This window comes from Taudactylus pleione, unplaced genomic scaffold, assembly GCF_031769625.1.
Source record: "Taudactylus pleione unplaced genomic scaffold, aTauple2 ptg000117l, whole genome shotgun sequence".
Classification (NCBI taxonomy): Eukaryota; Metazoa; Chordata; class Amphibia; order Anura; family Myobatrachidae; genus Taudactylus; species Taudactylus pleione.
In genome coordinates this window covers 13,223,020-13,250,092 of record NW_028284519.1, presented here as the reverse complement: position 1 = coordinate 13,250,092, position 27,073 = coordinate 13,223,020, and positions in this window count along the sequence as shown.

The following is a 27,073-nucleotide window of genomic DNA, read 5'->3' as shown; positions in this document are numbered from 1 at the left end:
AACATAAGAGAGGAAGAGGTTCCTTCAGGCAGCCACTGGCTTCCTGTACTAATTGAGCAACCGGGTCAATGTTGCTCCAGTGCGCATGCGCATGCGCAAGACCCGGCTAACGACGGGTGATCCGTCGTTAGGGGTCTCGTAGCAGATGGTGCGAGCTGTCGATGTTGAGTGATAGCTCACTCTGTTTGCTGGGCGGGCCGGGGGCGTGCCCGGCCAAACGGAGGCGTTCCTGTCGGAACGCTTGCCATTTGGGGGCGGCCCCACTGACATCATCAGTGATGTCAGTGGGGAGCTTCCTGCTCAAACAGAGCAGGAAGCTCCCTGGGGCTTAAGGTTGACGAGACCCTACCTTAGGGTCTCGTCGTAAGCCCCGATGGTGGCTTACGATCAAGACCATCGCGACCATCACCCTTAGCAGTCGTTAGAGCTGTATGTGTTAACCCACAGCCTAACGACCGACATGGAGGCAGCCGTTCAGGATGCAAGCGGCCGCCCTGTTTCAGAACGACTGCTTGCATCCTATGACCGCCTCTGAATGAGGCCCTGAGTCTTCTCCCTCGCCTTTAGCCTCAGTGCACTGCTCAGTGTGCACTGTACGGGTGTGTGACGTCAATGATGGGTCACTGTCAAAGCCGCGCCTAAGCTGGAATATGAGCCCAGTGATTCCCGGGCTAGAAGTTTAATAAGCGCTGCTTAAGGATGGCCATCGGTGGGGTGTCCATTGATGGTTACCATCGATGGATCCGTTGGTGGTTACCATCAATTGCACACAGACCATCTATGGGGAACCGTCAATGGTTTGCACCCCTCGATGGCCATTGCCACAGGGGAGAACAGCGGACCGCAGGCCAATAAAAAACAGGGGTGGTGCTTAGTGGTGCCAGGGGGTGGGGCTAAGCTCTTTCCTGTCAGAAAAAAAAAACATCGGCTCCCACTCATTCATTGATGGGTAAGAACCATTGGCTCTTAGCCATCGATTTTAAAAATATTCAACAACGACTATAAACCATCGATGATTTTGAATCATCGATGGCCATCCCTAGTGCTGCCACCAGTGGCTGGCTGTCATGATCTATGGCAGGCATCAGTCCTGGCGGTGTCCACACTGCACCCCTATGGCGTGGCACCCTGGCCCTGGTTTTACTGGATACTTGGGCAGGTCACATCACTATGCAAATTTTCCATTACCTGTGCTCATGGTTTACACAGGGAAGAGAATAATCACTTCCTCCTGCCAAGGGTAAAATAAGATAAGATAAGATATATATTTATTAAAGTGCAGATTTTTAGAAGTGGACATGTTGATCATAGCAACTAATCAGATATTTCCCTATGATTTATCTAGTGCCTTCTATAAGATAATAGATAGAATCTGACTGGTTGCTATGGGCAACCTCTCCACTTCTAAAAACCCGCATTTTAGTAAATATACCCCTAAATAAGGCAGTGAAGGGAAGTTTTTTGCCAGGGCTTGACACACAGCCTGTCATGATAAACAAAGGGGGTACAGGTTGAGTCTCCCGTATCCAAATATTCCGAAATACAGATTTTTTTTGGCATGACTCAGATAATGAAACCTTTGATTTTTGATGGTTCAAAGTACACAAACTTTGTCTAAGGCATAAAATTATTAAAATTATTGTATAAACTTACCTCAGACTGTGTGCATAAGGTGTATATGAAACATAAATGAATTTCATTTCTGTACACAAACTTTGTTGGAGCCACAAAATTATTGAAAATATTGTATAAAATTACCTGCAGGCTGTGTATAAGATGTATATAATACATAAATGCATTCTGTGTGTATATTTGGGTCCTATTCCCAAGATATTTCATTATGGTATGCAATTATTCCAAACTACAGAATATTCTGCTATCCAAAATAACCCTGGTCCCAAGCATTTTGGATATGGGAGACTCAACCTGTACTCATTTATGTATCACTGTGATATGTAGCAATACAGACTGATAATTATTGTTGTATTTTAGCCACCATTGATAAGTAGACTCCTTGCTTTTTGTCAAATATCATGATACATTGAATAGCAGGTACTGTAGACAATATATTATTATACACATAAGGATAATGCATACGTAATAAACTTTGACAATTGTGTTTGAAGTAGGGGTGAGCGGGTTCGGATTTCTGAAATCCGAACCCCCCAGAGCCCCCCCGATCCGAGGCCGATCCGAGTCAGGCTCGACTTTTCCCGCCTGACTCGGATCTGAAATCGAGGCAAAACGTCATCATCCCGCCTTCCGGGTCTCGCGGGTTTTGGATCCTATATAAGGTACCCGCGTCGGCGCCATTTTCTCACTCGGCTGTGGACAGTGAAGAGGGATGGTGGGAGTTAGGGCTGGCTGGGCTGTGTAGTGTAGTGTAGTGCAGAGTAGTGTTGTGCTGTGCTGTGCTGCGCTGTGCTGCTGTTGTCCATAGGGGCTGTGTCCACTACTTCAAAGTCCATGGGGGCTGGCTGTGTTGTGCTGTGCTGCTGTTGTTAATAGGGGCTGTGTCCACTACTTCAAAGTCCATAGGGGCTGGCTGGACTGTGTTGTGCAGTCAGTTGTCCATAGGTGCTGTGTCCACTCCAAAGTCCTGGGCAGTGTCCCAGTCCTAAAGGGGTGCTGTAGTGTTGTCCAGGGGGTGCTCTGTCCGTCAGGGGTGCTCCCCCCAAGTGCTAAAAAAAAATATTTTTTCTGTGTTTGTGAATTGTGTGCGCAGTAGCCGCACGTGCATCAACAAAGTAGTGCCAAGCGTGCGCCTGTGTCATAAGTAAAGGGCCGGCTGGCTTGACCGTTAAAGGGTGCTGTAACCCCCAAAGTACACTCCAAACCAAATAAAAAAATATTTTCTGTGTTTGTGAATTGTTTGCGCAGTAGCCGCACGTGCATCAACAAAGTAGTGCCAAGCGTGCGCCTGTGTCATAAGGGCCGGCTGGCTTGACCGTTAAAGGGTGCTGTAACCCCCAAAGTACACTCCAAACCAAATAAAAAAATATTTTCTGTGTTTGTGAATTGTGTGCGCAGTAGCCGCACGTGCATCAACAAAGTAGTGCCAAGCGTGCGCCTGTGTCATAAGTAAAGGGCCGGCTGGCTTGACCGTTAAAGGGTGCTGTAACCCCCAAAGTACACTGCAAACCAAATAAAAAAATATTTTCTGTGTTTGTGAATTGTGTGCGCAGTAGCCGCACGTGCATCAACAAAGTAGTGCCAAGCGTGCGCCTGTGTCATAAGTAAAGGGCCAGCTGGCTTGACCGTTAAAGGGTGCTGTAACCCCCAAAGTACACTCCAAACCAAATAAAAAAATATTTTCTGTGTTTGTGAATTGTGTGCGCAGTAGCCGCACGTGCATCAACAAATTAGTGCCAAGCGTGCGCCTGTGTCATAAGTAAAGGGCAGGCTGGCTTGACCATTAAAGGGTGCTGTAACCCCCAAAGTACACTCCAAACTAAATAAAAAAATATTTTCTGTGTTTGTGAATTGTGTGCGCAGTAGCCGCACGTGCATCAACAAAGTAGTGCCAAGCGTGCGCCTGTGTCATAAGTAAAGGGCCGGCTGGCTTGACCGTTAAAGGGAGCTGTAACCCCCAAAGTACACTCCAAACCAAATAAAAAAATATTTTCTGTGTTTGTGAATTGTGTGCACTGTGGCTGCACGTGCATCAACAAAGGAGCAGCGCCAAGCGTGCGCCTGTGTCCCATAAGTAAAGAGCCGGCTGACTCATTTCTTAAAGGGTGGTGTAACCCACAAAGTGCACTTCTCTCCAGCAGAAATAAAAAAATATTTTCTGTGTTTGTGTGCGCCTTAGTCGCACGTATATATCAATATAACATAAATGGAGGACCAAACTTTCTCCGATAAAAATAAAATAGGGAAAGATCAAGAACCACTTCCTCCTAGTGCTGTTGCTGCTGCTGGGAGTTGGTCATCATCCCAGAGAGGAAGTAGGAACACCACTACTTTTACTAAACAATTGACCCTCCAACAGTCCCTAGCGATGAGGATGAAGTACGACAGCAGTCATCCTGAAGCAAAACGTATAACTGAGGCCCTGACTGCTATGTTGGTGTTAGATGTGCGTCCGGTATCCGCCATTAGTGCAGTGGGATTTAGACAATTGATGGAGGTAGTGTGTCCCCGGTTCCAAATCCCGTCTAGATTCCACCTGCATCCTCAAAGCAGCAGCGACAAGCGTGCGTCTGTCTGTTAAAGACGCACGCTTGTCGTCTGTCTGTCAAAGTGTGCTCCACAAACAATAAAAATATTCTTTTTTTTTCTGTCTTTGTGAATTGTGTGGGCTGTAGCCACACTTGCATCCTCAAAGCAGCAGCGACAAGCGTGCGTCTGTCTGTTAAAGGATGGTGTAACCCTCAAAGTGCGCTCCACAAACAATAAAAATATTCTTTTTTTTCTGTCTTTGTGAAATGTGTGGGCTGTAGCCGCACCTGCATCCTTAAAGCAGCAGCGACAAGCGTGCGTCTGTCTGTTAAAGGGTGGTGACACCCTCAAAGTGTGCTCCACAAACAATAAAAATATTCTTCTTTTTTTTTCTGTCTTTGTGAATTGTGTGGGCTGTAGCCGCACTTGCATCCTCAAAGCAGCAGCGACAAGCATGTGTCTGTCTGTTAAAGGGTGGTGTAACCCTCAAAGTGCTCCAAAAAATAAAAAACTATTTTTTTTATGTGTTTGTGACTTGTGTGCGATGTAGCCGCACGTGCATCAACACAGTAGCAGTGCCAAGCGTGCGCCTGTGTCATAAGTCAAGGGCAGGTTTGGACATCTGGTCCGGACTGAAGAACGTGCCAACAATTTCTGACAAGTCTACTGTCACTGCATATGATACTGTCCTCAAAGCAGCAGCGACAAGCGTGCGTCTGTCTGTTAAAGGGTGGTGTAACCCTCAAAGTGTGCTCCACAAACAATAAAAATATTCTTCTTTTTTTCTGTCTTTGTGAAATGTGTGGGCTGTAGCCGCACCTGCATCCTTAAAGCAGCAGCGACAAGCGTGCATCTGTCTGTTAAAGGGTGGTGTAACCCTCAAAGTGCGCTCCACAAACAATAAAAATATTCTTCTTTTTTTCTGTCTTTGTGAAATGTGTGGGCTGTAGCCGAACCTGCATCCTTAAAGCAGCAGCGACAAGCGTGCGTCTGTCTATTAAAGGATTACATCGGCGACAGCATCCAAGTAGGCATGTCAGACAGTCCGTACCTGTACTGGCAGGAAAAAGAAGCAATTTGGAGGTCCCTGTACAAACAGGCTCTATTTTACCAGAGTTGCCCCCCCTCTAGTGTGTACTCCGAAAGAGTGTTTAATGCAGCCGGAACCTTGTCAGCGAAAGGCGTAGGAGGTTGCTTCCACAAAATGTGGAGAAGATGATGTTCATAAAATGAATTATCAACTCTTCCAGGGAGACCAGCCTCCAGAACGTACAGAGGGACCTGTGGTTGTGGATTCCAGCGGGTACGAATTAATACTCTGTGAGGATGAGGATGTACACACTGAAGAGGGTGAGGAATCGGTGGATGAGGAGGATGAGGACGACATCTTGCCTCCGTAGAGCCAGTATGTGCAGGGACAGATTAATTGCCAGCTTGTTTTGTGGGGGCCCAAACGAACCAATCATTTCAGCCACAGTCGTGTGGCAGACCCTGGCGCTGAAATGTTTGGTTTGTTAAAGTGTGCATGTCCTGTTTATACAACATAAGGGTGGGTGGGAGGGCCCAAGGATAATTCCATCTTGCACCTCTTTTTTCTCTTTGAATTATGTACTGTTTGGGGCCTAGTTTTCAAACTGCCATCCTGTCTGCCACTGCAGTGTCACTCCTAGATGGGCCACGTGTTTGTGCCGCCCACTCGTGCCGCTTAGCATAGTCATCCAGCTACCTCGGTGCAACCTTTTGGATATAAAAACACTATTGTGAGGTGTGAGGTGTTCAGAATAGACTGAAAATGAGTGAAAATTAAGGTTATTGAGGTTAATAATAGCATAGGAGCAAAAAAACCCACAAATTCTGTGATTTTAGCTGTTTTTATGCTTTTTTAAAAAAAAATACAGATCCTAAACACAAAACCCAGAACCCAAAACACGGAAGGGTGGTTTTGGCAAAACCAATCCAGATCCAAAACACGAAGAAAGATCCAGATCCAAAACCAAAACACAAAACACGAAAAGTGGCCGGTGCACACCCCTAGTTTGAAGCAATTTTACTTTCTACAGATTAGCTAAAAAAACAAACGCTAGTACGAAGAACATGTTGGTACTTGTACTGTAGTTCTACAACAGCTAAAGGTGGTCTGGACAAGGCTTGAATTCTATAATAAACATAGGGATAATTGGCATGATTCTGTTGCATCACTCTCAGTTCTGCTTCTGGCTGCATCAGCATACTTTCTCTTATAATGACTGCAATAGAATCAATACAAACACATGTGGGAACTGTATTTTTAACCATCTCAAATCACGTTGTGTGTAGTCTGAAGTGCCTACCACCTTTTTGAAAATTCTTCTTGCACCAGTGAATTTAATTGTTTCTACCTGAAGCGTGAGTGTTTTATCTAACACTGATATTTATTTATTTTCTCCTCATGTTGAAAAGTACTTAGGATCAAGGGCCCTCATTCAGAGCCGTTCGCTATTTGCGGTCGTTCGTTTAAAAACAAGGGGTGGCTATTCAAATGATCCGTACGCACATTGTAGTCTGTTCACACCTCTAAGTCTGAACGAGCGAGCAAAACATATGCTCGTTTATTTGTTAAAAACGCCCCCTGGCCGCTCGCATCCTACGTCTTGTCCGCTATTTATTAGATTAATCGAGTACATCGACCAGTGTATGAACTGCTCGCTATTCTTGTGGTTGGTGTTTGCTACCACAAATTTGCGAGCAGTTCTGGCTATAAAATAACCCAGTGACGTGACCAATGACGCTGCTGTTTTAAATATACACACCCATAAAACGCCCGTTTTGACCTTTAAGCACGCCTGCGTTCGGATCTCCACTCCCCGTTTTCAAGCACCTTCCCCTGTTACCACCCACATACGCCTCATTCTGTCATTCAAAATAGCTGGCACTCGCTATATTGCGTACCAACGATTTTTGTCCGCACTGACTGGTTCGCGCATGCGTACTAAAAACCGTACGCATGCGCAGATGTGCAAACATCGCTCGGAACGAGCGTACTGCCGCTAACGAGCGGCTCTGAATGAGGGCCAAAGTGTCCACATAATTATCTCTGTAATATAAACAAGATGAACAAAAGCTGGGACAGGAAAATGCCACACTGTTAACCCTTCCTTTTCTAGAACAAAATGCAGTAAAGCTTACATGCCTACCATCCCGGAAGTCTCCTGATTTTTCGGATAACCCCCCGCACCCCTGGAAGTGTAGGCACTTCTCCCGGTTTCTGCCCACTTCACTAGAAATTTTCTTGTGGACCAGTAGGTCCGCGAGTAAGCGTCATGCCTAACAATGCGATTCTATGAAAATCGCGTCATTTTGGCCCCATCCCTTATTTAAATATGCGCCGTTCACTGCAAATTGCTGCGAGGCGGCGGGGCTTAACACCTCCCACCTGCTTCTCCTCCCCGGGCTTCTCCCAGCGAGGAAAACTCCAATGTTGGCAACAGAGCCGTAACTAGACTTTTTGGTGCCCTGTGCCAGAAAGAGCATTGGCGCCCCCCTCATTTTTCAAAGGGACATAATGCAACCAAAAAAGGGTCAGGGCTTCATGGGGAAGGGCCAGGGAAGAGATAGGAGATGCCAGGAGATGCAATAAGAGGAAGCTAAAAGCAAGAATGATAATAAACATGAATTTGACAGGCCCAAACAGCGCCCCCTGACCTGTGGTGCCCTGTGCAATGGCACCAGCCGCACTACCCTAGCTATGGCCCTGGCTGGTAAGTATGCAGGAAAGTCAGGAGCCATAATCTGTTCACTTTGTTGTCTATTTATTAAGGCTAGAATCGTGAGGAAAACAGTAGTTTCTGAATAGTTTAAGTATTGGAGCAATTTAGTAAAGGTCTGACACAGACTATGGGGTCTAATCATTTAGAACATGAAGTGGCTACTGAAATATATCACTATATATCGCATCACATCAATGCGATGTATAGTGATGTTTAGTAGACATTCATGTACACTTACCTGTGCGGCATCTTCGGGCGCTATCTGGCATCTCTGTGATCCTGGAAAACAGTGAGAAGACAGACATTGGGGTCTATTCACTAAGCAGTGTTATGAGATAGAGTGAAAAGTGATAAGAAAGTGATAAGGTGCCAGCCAATCAGCTCCCAACTGTCGTCTCACAGGCTGTGTTTGAAAAATGACAGTTGGGAGCTGACTGGTTGGCACCTTATCACTTTTCACTCTGTCTCGTAACACTGCTTAGTAAATAGACCCCATAGATAGGTAGCCCGATATGCCTGCTTCTCACTGAGCATGCACCGGCGTCCAAGAGCAGCAGGTAAGGTTTGACCTGCTACAAAGGATGCTGGGCAAAAGGGGGCGGACAGAAAGAAGGGATTTATGCAGCTTCCCTGCTCTGTTCGGCTTGCGGTACAGATTACGCCATCCTCAGATGGCGAATCTGTACCGCAGGAGAGGAATGGAAAGCTGATCTTTCCGTTCCCTTATGAATTGCACTCACCATACAAAAGTATGGTGATGCGATTTATACACGAAGCGGGGGTGCCACTGGAGAAGGAAGAACCTTCTCCACAGTAACCGACCTCTATGAATCGCCGAAAGCAGTGCAAAGCCCTGTTTTCAGCTAAACAGGACTTTTCACTGCTTTATGAATAGACCCCCATATCACATCTCTCTCGCGTTATTCTCAATATGCCATGTTTTAATAGGTTATATTCGGAGCTTTACATTATAACTAACACAGGGCCTGATTCAGAGATGTAAGCTAATGCAATTGCAGCTGCAACCCCGCATGAAGCTGCTGTGCGAAAATATGCTAATGCTGTATCCACTGGGATATGTACTGAGACACCCACCAGGGCGCAAAGCACCCTCAATTGTTTTGGATTTTGGATTTGGATCTGGATTTTTTTTTTTTAAAGAGGATAAAAACAGCTTAAATCATGTAATTGGGCCTGTTTTTGTTTCTACAATATTATTAACCTAAATAACATTGATTTCCTGTCATTTCCAGTAAATTTTGGCCACCTTACAGCTCACAATACTGTTTTCACCCATATTAGCAAAGACTGGCTGGCTAAACTAAGCAACAGAACAACGGCACAAATAGATGGCAGTTTAAAATAATATAGCACATCTACTAAACATTGCAGCACAGAAGTGGCAGACAGGCTGGCAGTTTAACAAACTATACAACCCCATAGAATTTTTTTTTAATTAATCAAGAAATGGATCAGAGGCCTGAGGGCAGTACAGGTAAATGGAGGTGGAGTATGTAGTGGAAGGCAGGTAAAGCATTGATTGATTGATTGATTGATTAAGAAAACTTAATTTGAGACGTGGTCTTGCGAGAGCTGTTTTAAGCAACTAAGAGCAAAGGCCATATAAGAATATGATGTTAATAGCCAAGGATTCCTGACAAGGGTTACAAGAAAAGCTGGCCATACTAACACCCCACCTCCCTCATTGGGTAACACACCCCTGTAGAACATTCATGAGGAGCACCAGAGAGTCTGAGCATGAGGAGAACTAGCTCATAGGCCTGAGGACAATAGAGGAAAATGGAGCTGGAGTATGTAGTGGACGGCAGGTCAAAAATAATCGATTGATTCAAAAATTTAAAATTGAGATGTGGCCTTGTATCTTCTTGTTCAAATTAATAAATAATACTAAATATGCTCCATAATTTGGTTAATTTTTGTATATTTTGTGAGGAACCATATTATTTCTGGTTAAAAATGTGTTGCAAATTAGTTATGTGTTAGAGCAATAACCAAAAAAAATTTCTGTCTATGCAAAAATGACAGTTACCAATGCTCCCAAACAGCCCATAATAAAAAGAAAATCGGTCCACGATGGAGGGCCCTCCCACCCACCCTTATGTTGTATATTAAAAAGGACATGCACAGTTTAACAAACCTAGCACTTCAGCTTTTGTGGTTGAAGTGTTTGGTTTGTTTGGGCCCCCCCACAAAACAAGCTACCAATGGGCTTAAGGCTGCTAACAGCATTGCTAATCATCTCTACACTGGGAAAATGTCATTATCATCCTCATCCTCCTCATACTCATCAGTGTTAACATCCTCATTATATAATATTAGCTCATCCTTGCTGGAATCCATCATTATTACAGAAGTCTCTTGGCCTGATTCAGCAAGGATCGCAACTGCAAATACGCACACAATCGGCTGATTGTTACTCACTGCACATGCGTTGCAGTGCTTGTGCGCGAATGCTCCACTGCGACTGGGACTGCGATTACTGTGGCTATGCAGACCCATTGCAGCGTGATTAACAGGAAGTACCATTTGTGGGTGGTGAGAGGAAGTCTTCAAAGAAATGCAGGCATGCCAGTGCGTTTGAATGCTGTTACAGGGGCGTGCATAAATTATCCACTGTGACGGCATCCGCAGCCTGAGGACTCATAGCGTGCAATGAAGTTAGCAATTTCTGGGTAAAGTCAGAGCTTGTGAAAGTGTGCGTGAGGCTGCGATGGTACTCCATTGTGCCGATGGTTTCGCAGTCTTCCTAAACATTACGGATGTGTGTAAGGTAAAGTGGGCATCCTTGTATAGTGCAGCGGCGGCATAGCAATCACAATGAATTAGCATACTATTGCAGTTGAACTGCGTGCGTAATCGCAGTTGCATTCGCAATTGCGATTCGTAGTGAATAAGGCCCTCTGTACTTTGTTGCAAAGGTCTTCCTCATAGAATTTGTAGCTCATTTTTATTAACATGTGTTTTTCCACATTTTGAAAAAGTAGCCTCCTACACAGTTTGCTCATAAGGTCCTGGCTGTACTAAAAACTCTTTCTGAGTACACACTGAAAGGTGGTGCTGCTAATTTGAATAGTTTAAAATAATCCTCCACCTTCCCTTTGATCCTTAGTGTATCAGATTGAATCATGGTAGAGATGTCAATAATTATGGACAATTCTTTTAAGCCTGACCAGATGTCAAAATGGTGTTTCACTTTGGTGCCCTTAAATGACTCATCATCCACACCCCCAGTGGGTCTCTTGGAAAAGGTCATTTTTTTCATGGCAGCAGCAATTGCAGGAGAAACTGAAGCAGGAGATGTCATTTCAGGTGCCATTTGAGCTGACATATAGCTGGCAAGGAGCTCTTAGCATCTTGATCTGTGTCTGTTTTAAGAAATACATTACGTATGACTTAAAACCTTGGGTCAAGCATGGTTGCCAAAATGTAGTGATCCAATTGCAAGATCTTGAAAACCCTTTGGTCTTGGTGAAGCGTATAAAGAAGTTGATCTACAAGTTCAATCGCTTTGCTTCAATTACTGTAGCTGCTTTTCCAGTAGTTTTATTTAGGGAATTGCTTGACTTGAGCTGCCAGTGTCTGAACTCACTTAATTAGTTACTATGATTTCAATAGCTTGCATAAAATAGAGAGTATTCTCCAGTCTGCTGGCCTAAAATGCATTGCCTCACCTCTCCCTATGTCATGGCTTGTTGTGTAGGTTTGGATGGATTGTTGCTGTTTCTCCAATAGCAGAGACATATAAAGGGTGGAATTCCACCTGGTCACTACCTCTTGTTTCAAATGATGGCATGGCAAATTGAACTGTTCTTTTACATGCGGTTGCTGAATACCAAAACTGTCCATAAATGTTCTGGCCACAGGCAGCATCTCCCATATGCCCATTTCAATCCAATGAAAATTGAACCACCAAGTTTATTGTGTGAGCAAAACATAGGACGTTTTCAAATTTACTTAGTTGTAATGCTTTCACAATGACACATGCATTAACATGACAATTAATTGCCCCTTCGTAAAGCAGAAGATACAGAGTAGCTGCAGTGAATATGCTGGCATTGTGTGTTTGACGCTGTTGTTGCTGAAGGCAATATACCTACACAATGGGCTGTCACAGTCATGTAATCTTTTGTTTGGCCAGTTCCGCTTGTCCACATATCTGTGGTGGATAGTGGGTACAATGGCATTTTCTTGTCCAATAACTAGGCTTTTTTACATCCCGCTACAGGCGAAAGGAATTGCTGTTTTTGTAGAATGGAATTGTGATGGAATTTGGTAGCAGAGACACAGGATCTCCACTAACTGTCTAAAACCACATGCATTGATGGTGGATATTGGACACAGATCTATTGCTAGCATAGCCTCCATGGCTTCAATGATCCGCTGTGCAATGGCTGCTTTTAAACAAGACTTCTTTGTCCCCTTCTGGGATGAAGATTCACCCCCAGCAGCAGCAGACCTAGAGTGCAAGCATTCCTCTGGGGAATCTTGGATAGGGGAGGAGTCAGTTAGCATTCGCAAATTGTATGGAGGAAGACTACCTCCGATCATTAATGAGGAGATTGATGATAAAGGTGCTTGCGGTGGAGATTGCATGAGCTGGAATCTCAGATGCTTTTCAACAACTTTGCATGAACTTACGGCAAATTACATAATAGAGAGGAGGTTCCTAGCTGGTTAACATCCCTACTGTATCTCTACTTTCTTTGGCTTCACAAACGGAACAAAAGGCTTGACAAATGTTGTCAGGATTTGGGTAAAAATAATTCCACTAAAGTGGTGGCTATTTTGGTCTACTGCCCAGGCATAACAATGGCTTTTTTTTATCAAGGGCAAGAACTGCTTCCACTGGTGGCTGATTTACTTTGACACAAACAGTATCCTCATAATCAACATCTTCATAAGCGTGCACTTCCATAGTAGCGCCCTCAATTTCTCTACTTGTGCTGCTTATCCCCACATTTGCAGAGAGTGCAGAAATAGTGGAAGGAGGATTCTCTAAGAGTACAGTATCAGAAATGTCAGACTCACACATAGCACTCTGACACACTTGGACTCTCATAGGAAAAAGGAGGAGCTGAACTGCACATCCTAATATTAAACATGATAGGTGCTACCATGCTGAGCCCTATAGTTCTACAGCAGAAAAGAAGGGGGGGAGAGAAGCAGGTGCACACTATAAGCACTAAGAATTCTAATGAGCAAAAATCTATAATAAACTGCAATAATTAACATGGTTTTAAATTTAAGATTTCTTAGTACATGTTTGGCCAAAGATGTTTGCCCACCTGCCACGTCACGGCAAAACCTTATAAAGGTGGGTCCCTAACATCCCTAATACTAACACACTAATTAATTTTTCTAGAACTTTCATAGGTCCCATTAGATGTGTGTACTGCAATAACAAGGTCACATACCAAATAAATCACCTGGGGCAGATAGGAGGAGTGCTAGCCCAAGAGAAGGAGTCTCTCTTCAGGGATTTGTGAAGTTTGTTAACACACAGGGGGTTATTCAGAGTCGGTCACAAGCGCTGAGCACTCGCAACTGACTCGATGATGCCCCACTGGGCATGCGCATGACGGAGCCGGCTCCGTCGTGCGCATGTGTGAGACCCGGCTAGCGATGGATGCTCCATTGCTAGGGGTCTCGCAGCAGACAGGGCGAGCTGTTAATGGTGAGTGACAGCTCGCCCCATTTGGGAGGCGGGCAGGAGGGTGTGCCTGCCCAAACGGAGGTGTTCCCGCCGGAACGCTTGCTGTTTGGGGGTAGCCCCACTGACATCATTGCTGATGTCAGTGTGGAGCTTCCTGCTCGATCAGAGCAGGAAGCTCCCTGGGGCTTACGAGTGCCCAGACCCAACTTTAGGGTTTGTACATAAGCCCCGATGGTCACGATGGTCTTGACCATCGCGACCATCACCCATGTTGGTCGCTAGAGCTGTGGGTGTTAACCCACAGCTTAGCAATCGACAAGGGGGCGGTCGTTCAGGATGCAAGTGGCCGCCCTGATTCAGTGCGACTGCTTGCAACTAATGACCACCTCTGAATGAGGTCCACAGTTTGTTCTTCAGCATTGGTTTTGTTTTGGTGAATTGATCTGCCTGTTTTAAAGGTGACACATGTAGACTTAGAGTGAGAAGGTGCTGCATATGAGGTTTGGCCCCCGGCTTCCGCAATAGGCATTCTAGTGCATGAAACATTAGTAGCAGGACTACCACTTGCAATGGAAGGCCATGGCCTGAGCCTTTCCTTGCCACTGTGTATGGAATGTTGGCAATTTTATGTTTTTCAGCAGTAATTTTTCCCTTTCTTATTAGAGATGATAATAATTTTCCTTAACATTGTGAAATATTGTTTAGATTTCAGGTGCCCTTTCTTAAACTTTATTTCCTCTGGATCATCTTAGTAGATGTTGAAGTACTACCATGACTGCTGGCAGCAGCTGCAGCACTAGTACCTGTGTTGCTGCTCCTGCACTTCTATCGACTTATCCATATCGACTTACAGCACTCCTAGTATAAGGGTGGCATCCTAATGACATTATATTTTTTAACACACAAGTTTTCTATTAACATTTTTTAACAGTGCCACTGCCACATCTTGTTGGACAACGGTGCTCCTAGAGATTCTCTTAGGTCTGTTGCCGGGAGAAGAAGACACCATGCTGTCAACTCATGAAGCCCTCCCATCCGGCTGTACGTCATCCCTGCCGGGACTGGATTGGTTCTTCTTCCTTTTTTCTGTCCTGCTGGTGCATTGCTCGGATGCCGGTGATAGCATATTACACGTGTTTCCGGTTCCATAGAGTTGGTATCTCTCATTATGATTGTCAGCATCTCCAGTCCTGAGTCTGTTGTGTCCCACCAGCATTAACCGCAATGCAGCGTTTGAGGTTATAGCATAACATTGTGGCTATCTCTGCTGCAGAGTGCCTCTAGCCTTCCAAATGTCGTGTCATATTCCGGCTGAACAGTGTGCACTGCTGCGTCCGAGGGTCTCCAGCCTTACACCGCAACTACCTCCGCAGTGTGTGCACACATCATCTCCGAGGTGCAGTATCACTTCTCGGCGGCATTAACTGCAGTGCAGCATCTGAGTGGACTAAGCCTAAACATCACAGCAATCTCCGCTGCTCTGCGTCTACAATCCTCACAATTGCTGCACCATTCCGGTGGAATTAACCACAGTGCAGCGTCTTAGTGGACTTTATTGTACACCAAGGTTATCTCTTCTGCTCTCCATCTCGGAACATCTCCAGCCATTCAGGCTGCTCCCTGACCATCAGTTCACCATCTTGCCAAGTATCTCCAGACCTCAAGGCTGCTCTGTGACATTCAGGTCACCACCTTTGCCAAGTATCTCCAGTCCTCAAGGTTGCTCCGTGACCATTAGGTCACCACCTTTGCCAAGTATCTCCAGCCCTCAAGGCTGCTCCGTGACCTCTAGGTCTCCACCTTTGTCAAGCACCTCCAGCCCTCAAGACTGCTACGTGACCGCCAGATCTCCACCTTTGTCTAGCCTTGGATTAGTGCTGCACTATCCTTCGGTTGATCACATTGCTATAATAATCCTCAGAACTATTGCCTCCTGCTGAAGAGATTCTTCTTGGGATTCATAACTATAAAAAATTGAGTGGAGCCCTAAAGACATTATAATAATTTTTTTTTTTGTAACAAACACAGTGCTGCAGTCCACTCCTATGGCATTTTTTTTTGTGCCTCAAAGAGTGCTGCAGCCAGCCCACAGTACACAGTGCCTCTGCCTTAACAGTGCTCCTAATAATTTTTTTTTTATACAAAGTCCCCCTACATTCTACCCACACCCCCTCCCTCCGGTCTCCAGTGTTAAATGGCACCCAATCATGATGGAGGGACTTTAATATGCAATCCAAAACACGCAAGATCCATGGAAGATGCCTTGCTTTGACATGTGAACAAGGCGTGAAGACTCGAGCCCCGGCTTTGACTCGTAAACCCTAAGTTTGGGTGTGTTCAGATTCCAGCAATCCGAACCTGCACATCTCTAAAATAAACAACAAGTAAAGTGCATATGTACAGATCAAAATAAATGAGAATGAATCACAAGATTTTTGTATTTTTTTCCATTAAAGTGGCATGCAGTAATTGTACAGGTTGAGTCTCCCACATCCAAAATGCTTGGGACCAGCGTGTTCTTCGTACTAGCGTTTGTTTTTTTAGCTAATCTGTAGAAAGTAAAATTGCTTCAAACTAGGGATGTGCAGGCTCAGATAGGTTCGAGTTTGCACGTTGAGTTCGGATTTTTCCCTCCAAAAAAACGGAACTCAGAAAGAGGCAAAACGTCATCTTACATGGACGAACATCATCATTGATGGACTTTTGTCCAGGAATGATGATGTTCGTCCATGTAAGATGACGTCCTTGGATGCAGCAGTGGATCAGATTAGCCGGCAGGAGGCGTTTATTTACACAAGACGCCTCCTGTGGCATTTGTATATTTTAGCACAGCTGCTGCGTATAAAGGGCCTGATTCATTAAGGATCGCTATTACGGTCACAGCTCCGTAATTGCACACAGGTCTGCTGCGAAAATATACTAATGAATGCTATCGCAATGCTGTCACTCTGCCAGCATAGGGACGCCCACATTGAGGACCATCGGCCCCTCGCTCAGAATTACAGCAGTCCTGACACTACTTAGAAATTGCTAACCTCGTCGCGTGCTGCGTATGCTATCGCTATGGCTTGTTTATGCATGCCCATGCAACGGCGTTCAAATGGACAGACACGCCTGCATTTCTCCAACTACTCCCCTGTCACCAACCCAAAACACTCACTGCCTGTCAATCACTGCGATGGCTCTCTGTGGTCTCCGTCATCTGCATATGCATTAGCAGCTGTGCTATTTGCGTGCAACTATGAATCAGCCCCAATGATTCATTAAACTAAGATTTTAACACTTTTATTGCCAGCCACCTCACCTTAGGGAGAAAACAGGTCTTATTATTAGACAATCACTGGAAACATTTCATGCTCAGAGAACATACGCATGTAAAACAGATTGCCTGATTCAGCATGGATCGCTACTCTGCTTTTACGCACGCAACACAGCTGCTAATATCAGTGGTGATATGCAAATGTTTCATTCACATTACAATCACAGCCTAACATAAGGACGCCCACTTCCTCTTACTCGCATCCGTATACTTTGGCAACAACCCATGCGACAGTTAAGGCAGGTCGGACCTCACTCAGGAATTGCTTACTTCAGCGCACGTTATGAGACCTCAGGCTGCGTCCGGTATCACAGTGGCTGATTTATGCATGCCCATGCAATTTCGTTGAAACGCACTGGCACGTCTGCATTCGTCCAGCTACCCCCACGTCACCACCCACAAATGGCACTTCCTGTCAATCACTCTGTGCTGTCACTGCGTTCTCGATTGCAGCGTCTGGTTCGCACACGTGCACTGCGATGAGTATGCATGCCCAGTGCAAAATAATTGTCCAATTGCGTGCGTAGAAGCCACTGCGATCCTTGCTGAATCAGGTTCTGACTGCACAAACAATGACATTTATACTAACTCTTTGCTATGTTTGAAAATCTACTGTTATATATACAGACTAGAGCACATTAAATTGCCTTTAGTTGTTTTGTTTGGCAGACAGTACTAGACATAATTAAATATATGGCAAAAAAACCAGTAGCTGTAATGTATGACTAGATATACACAGGGTCCATTGTTGCAAGTAAAGGGATTGTCTACAATGCATTTTAGATATTTGCTTTTCTGTGCAGAATGAGTGCAATTTCCATATTTCTTTTGGCAGTGTGAAGTTTGCAGGTACTCCCACGCAGCTCGAAGATTTACAAAAATCAGTTAAAAATGACGAGCAGAACATTTAGCTGAGGCACGTGAGCCAAAACTGTATTAGCTTACAGAATATCATAGAGAAAGATTATAATTTCTGGTAATTGTGCCATGTCCATACAAGGCAAAGACATACACTGTAGGCCATATGGTTGCAGGCTATTATTTTGAGCAACTTTTTGACAACTTTTTGCAGTGCCACAATCACATGGCAGTTATTTGTGTTTAAAAATGTGTCGCAAATGATTAGTAATGTATTAGCAATAACCAATCGAATCCAACTCGCAAGTACTTGCAATAGAAAACAATACAACATGGAAATTTACTAAGAACCGTGTGTGGAATATCCTTGCTCAAAAGTAGTAGTAGTTAACAAACAGCAAAGAAAAAAAAACTTAAACCATGTGTAAAATAGCAACAGCAGAAGTGTTAAGAATAGAGGTACCTCATTAACTCCAAGCCTTTAGGGCTGGATAACTTGGCTTGCTGGTCCATGTAGCATCTTGAGGGCTGATTATTGTTGGCAGGTAGTTGTGAGGTTCTGGTTTTGTTGTGGACCCGGGGTGGTAATAGGAGCAGACACTGAAGCAGGTTTAAAAGTAAATGTGGAGTTTTTAATGAGTGGCTTAACAGACATGAATGTGGTAAAACAGAAAGTCCGGGTATAGCACTAAAGTGCACTTGGGAGCTGTAGTGAGGCAAATAGGAAAAAGCACAGTTAGTGACAGGCAATGGAAAATGTCCAGGTAGTGACTGGTTAATGATGCAGACTGAGGAAGAATCATCCAGCAGAGTGTCAGTGGAGGCAAGGTGCAGAGTGAACAGCATGACTCAGGTACTCAGGCAAAGGGAAGGTAATGGAGAATGCAGGGTAGTCCAGCAGGGTTGGAGCAGATAAGCAGGCAGGCAGGTTTCACATGTAACAGGTGGTGAGCACAGGGAACTCTCTCTCAGCTATGCTGAGAAGCACGTTGCACTGGCAATGAAGTGAGGCTCTGAACGTCCCTAAATACCAAGTGCTGTACCGTGACTGGCCAGAGAGAGCATGTGACAAACCAGGATTGGGTGAGCAAATCACATGGCCGGAGGCAAGATGGCAGCGCCCATGCCAAATGGAACGGAAGCACTGCCAGGCCTCACCAGCCCAACGTGACAGCATGTCTGCGCAGAACCACGCACAGCCAATGCACCTTGCCACACACCAGCACCACCGCCAGATGTCCCCCGCCACAGTGACCTCACAGGTAATACCCGTCGACCACCATGCCAAGAAACCTTGGTCATGACAGTAGTGGGCCATGGAATAAGCTGCGGCCTTTGGGCCATGTAGCAGCCTTGTGGGCTGGTAATTCTTGATTAGTAGCGGCCAATGGGCTGTGAGCAAGATGCAGCCTTCGGGCTGTGTGGCAGCCTTGAGGGCCGGTATGTCTTGGCTGGTAGTGGCCTGTGGGCCATGGGCAAGATGCAGCCTTTGGGCTGTGTGGCAGCCTTGGGGGCTGGTATGTCTTGGCTGATAGCGGCCTGTGGGCCGTGGGCAACATGCAGTCTTTGGGCTGTGTGGCAGCCTTGAGGGCTGGTAGGCCTTGGCAGGTAGGCGCTAGTGTTGGTGCGCTAGATTGGCACTAAGGACGCTGAGCTGCGGCCTATGTCGCTGGGTTGACACATGTGTTGGTGCACAGGATTGCGCACTAAGGATGCTGAGGTGCGGCCTATCTCGCCGGGTTGACACAGGCGTTGATGCTCTGGACTGCGCACTTAGGATGCTGAGGTGCGGCCTATGTCGCCGGGCTGACACAGGCGTTGGTGCACTGGATTGTGCACTTAGGACGCTGAAGTGCGACCAGTGCCACCAAGTTGGCACAAGCTGCTGGATTGCGCACTCAGGACTGCGAGTGCACTCGCCTAGATGACACAAGCGGCAAACAGCAGATGTTATGCGGACCGTGCTGCCTGGATGGTACAAACGGCAGACAAGAAATTAAGCACACAGGAGAACTGGAACTCGACTGAAACAAACGGAAGAAACTGCAGAGCCTCAGAGCTGAGATCTCTGGAGCAATGCAGACATGTCACCTGGACTCACCGACCAAACACAGGTGAGGCGGGGAGGGTGAAGATGCGGCGACTCCGGATCCGACTCCCACGGAGGGGGAGGGGGGGTACCGGATCGACCCCTGTGCAGATGGGAGCTGGTGATCGTACACCCACGGGGGCAGGGGGGAGTCTGCATAGGTAGGACTCCTGCAAGGGAAGTGGGGGGTCCGGATAGGACCCCAGCACGTAGGGGGGCTGGTGATTGGATACCTGCGGGGGGAGGGCGGGGGTCCGCATCGGACTCCCACGGGGGGAGGCAGCTTTTCAAGGATGGGGGTGGGAGTGACAGACTCCGGCAGAGTTAGTAGGAGCTGGGAGAGCAGGCAGATAGGTGGGGGTTCAGTCTCTCTTCCTAGCCTGTCTTGAAGCTTGAAGACAGGCAGTGAAAACTGAAGAGTGACAGGAGAAAAGTCTCTCACTTACGAAAAACTGCTTCAAAGAAACAGCAGTTTTTCGCAAGTGATAGTTTAGGGCAGGAGGCATGATGAATGCTTCCTAAACTGTGTTTGAACTCGCAGCGAGTTCAAACCTTAATTATCACAAGTGATAATTATGTCTTGATGAATAGGCCCCCATGTCACACAATAAAGAAACAAGAGCATGTTTTCATTGCAGGTAAAGGACATTTGAATGAAAGATGTAGAAATCAGAGAAACAGAGAAAATTCCTAAAAGAATCCAAGTAAAAAATAAAAATCAAACTCACTGACGCATGCATAAATTAGTGGAGTGGGATTTTTAGTGCAACAGACATTTGTCCATTCAATTTATGGTTTTATGAATTGGGTGGTTGCATCTTCCCATATGATGTGCTGCTTTGGTCTTCGAACATGCCACAATACAAACAGGAACTATCTGGCAGTAATAGAGTCAAAGAGGTAAATTTTTCCCTGCTTGCAAATTTACTAAAGGTAAAGTCGGGTGAGTTAGAGAGAGATTTCTCTCATCTCACTCGTAACACTCGGATGAGATAGCAATCTCGAATCAAATCACTATCGGCCCAAATCGGAAGTACTTTTCACCAAAAACATACATCTCTCAAATTTAACAAAAATCGAGATGACAAGCTCGGGTGAGATAGGAGCAAACTCTCTGTCAAAATCACTTTTCAAAATCTCAACCCCCTGAGCTGCGAGATGGTCAGAAACATACGCAAATCATTGTGATTTGTGCATGTTTCTTTCTGTAAATGTTGAAAATAGGGATAATCTGTTGTTACACTGTATCCGGAGCCCATATTGGATTTCTGTGGAGAACATCGAGGGACATAAAGGTGAGTATTGGATCTTTTTTTACAGGTAATTCAATAGGATACTTTACGTTGACAAGGGGACATCTGGAAACAGGTGAGTATGTGTAAGTGTGTTTGTGGATGCAATAAAGCTATATTTTCAGTGTGTTGTGTGTTTTATTAACAATTTCTTTACAGGATAACTACAGGTACCAGTGGGCCCTTAATGCCCCGCATGCTGGTACTTATGGTTCTCCAATTACCAGCATGCGGGAGAGGCTTCTGGGACCTGTAGTTCCACTGTAAAGACAATGATGAAAAATCTAATTTTTACACTACACCTAACAATATCACCACCCAGGGGTGCCCTGGAGAGGGTGAGCCCTTTATTGGGGGGGTCCCCAACTCCCCAGGGATCCCTTGACTTTGCTGACTAATGGTTAGGGCTGATGCTGCGGCTGGGGGGCCCGGTGAAAGGGCACCCCTGGCTGTGGCATCAGTCCCCCGTTAGAAAGGGTCCAAGGCTGGTAGTAAATATAAGGGGTACCTCACGTCATTTTTTTCTTCCGTATATTTAAAGCAAGTTCTGTCCTTGCTGCCTGTTGCTGGTTCATAATTTACAGTGGGACCCTACACATTTTTTTTCCCTGTAAATTAAGAGCCAGGACAGGCTGGCAAGCCCGGGGCTGGTTAGTGTGTTGGGGGGGACCTCATGTCATTTAAAAAAAAAAAAACATTTATCTATTATTTACAAGCTTTAACACACAAGCAACAAGCACATATCTCACTGATATGTGCTGGCTGCTAGCTCAGGAGAGATTTGCAGAGCAACAAAAATCATTGGGAAAATGACGGCTTTTTTTCCCGGTGACTCGCGTATGTGCAATACTGCTGTTCCCGGGAAAATGGCGCCCACACCATTTTCCTGGGAACAGCAGTATTGCACATGGAGACCCGTGCATGCGCAGTAGATTCTGGCACTAAGCCAGAATCTACAGCTGCATCCGCCGGCCGCCATGGCAGTGGCACAGCTAGCGAGAGGAAGGGGTCCGTACTGAGTCTGCACACTGGCCCCCTCCTCTCTTAAAATGCCCCTGCTGACCCCCCAATTTTCTTTAAAAAAAATTATATGCTCCCTCAGCAATGCTGCAAGGGAGGACAATGTTCCCATCTGCAGGGCCAGATTACCAAAGGGGCGGGTGGAGCTACAGCTCCAGGCCCCCAATGAAAATAGGCACATATGAACCAAAAGAGTTTAGCCAGTTCTGACAGTTTATTTTTTGGTCCCATCGGCTTTAGCAGCAATGCAAAGTCTTATCCACTCTCCCCCGATAGTCCTTAGCCACACCCATTCAACCCACCAACCACGGCTGTCCTTGGCGTATTCCCTGCAATTTCACCTCCCGGAAGTCCCAAGCCCCATTTATTCGACTTCGATGACCAAAGCCATGCCCCCCCATGACAACCGTAGGCCCGCCCTCGTGGCCACCCAATATCCCAACCACCTCTCCCTTGGCAGGCAACTGCGCTGAACCTTGGCAGCTGGGCACAGAAATTATTATTGGAGCCACATAGGATGAGCTGCTAGGGGAAATACCAGGCAAAAAAACACATGGACACAGGGCAGCTGTCACATACATCTACAGGTCGATGTAATGTTTGGTGTTGTGATCTCACCCTGGGGCTGTATGTTTTGTGTATATATATATATATATATTAGGGGTGTGCACCGGCCACTTTTCGTGTTTTGTGTTTTGGTTTTGGATCTGGATCTTTCTTCGTGTTTTGGATCTGGATTGGTTTTGCCAAAACCACCCTTCCGTGTTTTGGGTTCTGGGTTTTGTGTTTTGGATCTGTATTTTTTTTAAAAAAAGCATAAAAACAGCTAAAATCACAGAATTTGTTGGTTTCTCTGCTCCTATGCTATTATTAACCTCAATAACCTTAATTTCCACTCATTTCCAGTCTATTCTGAACACCTCACACCTCACAATAGTGTTTTCATGTCCAAAAGGTTGCACCGAGGTAGCTGGATGACTATGCTAAGCGACACGAGTGGGCGGCACAAACACGTGACCCATCTAGGAGTGACACTGCAGTGGCAGACAGGATGGCAGTTAGAAAAACTAGGCCCCAAACTGTACATAATGCAAAGAAAAAAAAGAAGTGCAAGATGGAATTGTCCTTGGGCCCTCCCACCCACCCTTATGTTGTATAAACAGGACATGCACACTTTAACAAATCAATCATTTCAGCGCCAGGGTCTGCCACACAACTGTGGCTGAAATGATTGGTTCGTTTGGGCCCCCACAAAACAAGCTGGCAATTAATGTGTCCCTGCACAAACTGGCTCTACGGAGGCAAGATGTCATCCTCATCCTCCTCATCCACCGATTCCTCACCCTCTTCAGTGTGTACATCCTCATCCTCACAGAGTATTAATTCGTCCCTGCTGGAACCACAGGTCCCTCTGTACGTTCTGGAGGCTGGTCTCCCTGGAAGAGTTGATAATTCATTTTATGAACATCATCTTCTCCACATTTTGTGGAAGCAACCTCCTACGTCTTTCGCTGACAAGGTTCCCGGCTGCACTAAACACTCTTTCGGAGTACACACTGGAGGGGGGGCAACTCAGGTAAAATAGAGCCAGTTTGTACAGGGACCTCCAAATTGCTTCTTTTTCCTGCCAGTACATGTACGGACTGTCTGACATGCCTACTTGGATGCTGTCACCGATGTAATCCTTTAACAGACAGACGCACGCTTGTCGCTGCTGCTTTGAGGATTCAAGTGCGGCTACAGCCCACACAATTCACAAAGACAGAAAAAAAAAAAGAATATTTTTATTGTTTGTGGAGCACACTTTGAGGGTTACACCACCCTTTAACAGACAGACGCACGCTTGTCGCTGCTGCTTTGAGGATGCAAGTGCGGCTACAGCCCACACAATTCACAAAGACAGAAAAAAGAAGAAGAATATTTTAATTGTTTGTGTAGAACACTTTGAGGTGTCACCACCCTTTAACAGACAGACGCACGCTTGTCGCTGCTGCTTTGAGGATGCAAGTGTGGCTACATCGCACACAAGTCACAAACACATTAAAAAAATAGTTTTTTATTTTTTGGAACACTTTGAGAGTTACACCACCCTTTAACAGACAGACGCACGCTTGTCGCTGCTGCTTTAAGGATGCAGGTGCGGCTACAGCCCACACATTTCACAAAGACCGAAAAAAAAAGAACAATATTTTAATTGTTTGTGTAGAACACTTTGAGGGTGTCACCACCCTTTAACAGACAGACGCACGCTTGTCGCTGCTGCTTTAAGGATGCAGGTGCGGCTACAGCCCACACATTTCACAAAGACCAAAAAAAAAAGAACAATATTTTAATTGTTTGTGTAGCACACTTTGAGGGTGTCACCACCCTTTAACAGACAGACGCACGCTTGTCGCTGCTGCTTTAAGGATGCAGGTGCGGCTACAGCCCACACAATTCACAAAGACAGAAAAAAGAACAATATTTTAATTGTTTGTGTAGCACACTTTGAGGGTGTCACCACCCTTTAACAGACAGACGCACGCTTGTCGCTGCTGCTTTAAGGATGCAGGTGCGGCTACAGCCCACACAATTCACAAAGACAGAAAAAAGAACAATATTTTAATTGTTTGTGTAGCACACTTTGAGGGTGTCACCACCCTTTAACAGACAGACGCACGCTTGTCGCTGCTGCTTTAAGGATGCAGGTGCGGCTACAGCCCACACAATTCACAAAGACAGAAAAAAGAACAATATTTTAATTGTTTGTGTAGCACACTTTGAGGGTGTCACCACCCTTTAACAGACAGACGCACGCTTGTCGCTGCTGCTTTAAGGATGCAGGTGCGGCTACAGCCCACACAATTCACAAAGACAGAAAAAAGAACAATATTTTAATTGTTTGTGTAGCACACTTTGAGGGTGTCACCACCCTTTAACAGACAGACGCACGCTTGTCGCTGCTGCTTTAAGGATGCAGGTGCGGCTACAGCCCACACAATTCACAAAGACAGAAAAAAAAAGAACAATATTTTAATTGTTTGTGTAGCACACTTTGAGGGTGTCACCACCCTTTAACAGACAGACGCACGCTTGTCGCTGCTGCTTTGAGGATGCAGGTGGAATCTAGACGGGATTTGGAACCGAGGACACACTACCTCCATCAATTGTCTAAATCCCACTGCACTAATGTTGGATACCGGACGCACGTCTAACACCAACATAGCAGTCAAGGCCTCAGTTATACGTTTTGCTTCAGGATGACTGCTGTCGTACTTCATCCTCATCGCTAGGGACTGTTGGAGGGTCAATTGTTTAGTAAAAGTAGTGATGTTCCTACTTCCTCTCTGGGATGATGAACAACTCCCAGCAGCAGCAACAGCACTAGGAGGAAGAGGTTCTTGATCTTTCCCTATTTTATTTTTATCGGAGAAAGTTTGGTCCTCCATTTATGTTATATTGATATATATACGTGCGGCTAAAGCGCACACAAACACAGAAAATATTATTTTATTTTTGCTGGAGAGTAGTGCACTTTGTGGGTTACACCACCCTTTAAGAAATGAGCCAGCCGGCTCTTTACTTATGGGACACAGGCGCACGCTTGGCGCTGCTCCTTTGTTGATGCACGTGCAGCCACAGTGCACACAATTCACAAACACAGAAAATAATTTTTTTTTTGGTTTGGAGTGTACTTTGGGGGGTTACAGCACCCTTAACGGTCAAGCCAGCCGGCCCTTTACTTATGACACAGGCGCACGCTTGGCACTACTTTGTTGATGCACGTGCGGCTACTGCGCACACAATTCACAAACACAGAAAATAATTTTTTTTTTGGTTTGGAGTGTACTTTCGGGGGTTACAGCACCCTTAACGGTCAAGCCAGCCGGCCCTTTACTTATGACACAGGCGCACGCTTGGCACTACTTTGTTGATGCACGTGCGGCTACTGCGCACACAATTCACAAACACAGAAAATTATTTTTTTTTGGTTTGGACTGGAGTGTACTTTCGGGGGTTACAGCACCCTTTAACGGTCAAGCCAGCCGGCCCTTTACTTATGACACAGGCGCACGCTTGGCACTACTTTGTTGATGCACGTGCGGCTACTGCGCACACAATTCACAAACACAGAAAATATATTATTTTTTTAGCACTTGGGGGGAGCACCCCTGATGGACAGAGCACCCCCTGGACAACACTACAGCACTCCTTTAGGACTGGGACACTGCACAGGACTTTGGAGTGGACACAGCCCCTATGGAGAACTGACTGCACAACACAGTCCAGCCAGCCCCTATGGACTTTGAAGTAGTGGACACAGCCCCTATTAACAACAGCAGCACAGCACAACACAGCCAGCCCCTATGGACTTTGAAGTAGTGGACAACAGCAGCACTACACTACACTACACTACACAGCCCTAACTCCCACCCTCCCTCTTCACTGTCCACAGCCGAGTGAGAAAATGGCGCCGACGCGGGTACCTTATATAGGATCCAAAACCCGCGAGACTCGGAAGGCGGGATGATGAAGTTTTGCCTCGATTTCAGATCCGAGTCAGGCGGGAAAAGTCGAGCCTGACTCGGATCGGACTCGGATCGGGGGGGCTCGGGGGGGTTCGGATTTCAGAAATCCGAACCCGCTCACCCCTAATATATATATATATCATTATGTATGTGTGAGCATATGCATGTGTGTATATGTATATATGTACACACACACACAAATACTGCCTCTGTCTGGCTCCAATATATTTATTTTGAATATATATTAAAAAAAGATGGACGCTTCAAAGTTTGTCGATGTCAATAACATTTACATGACAACATGATGGGCCTGACTCTGAGACAGATGGATCTCTGTGGTGAGTGTTTGCATGCAGTGCATGTGTAGATGTAAATTTGTGCTTTATTGTGTATCCCATCGTATCCT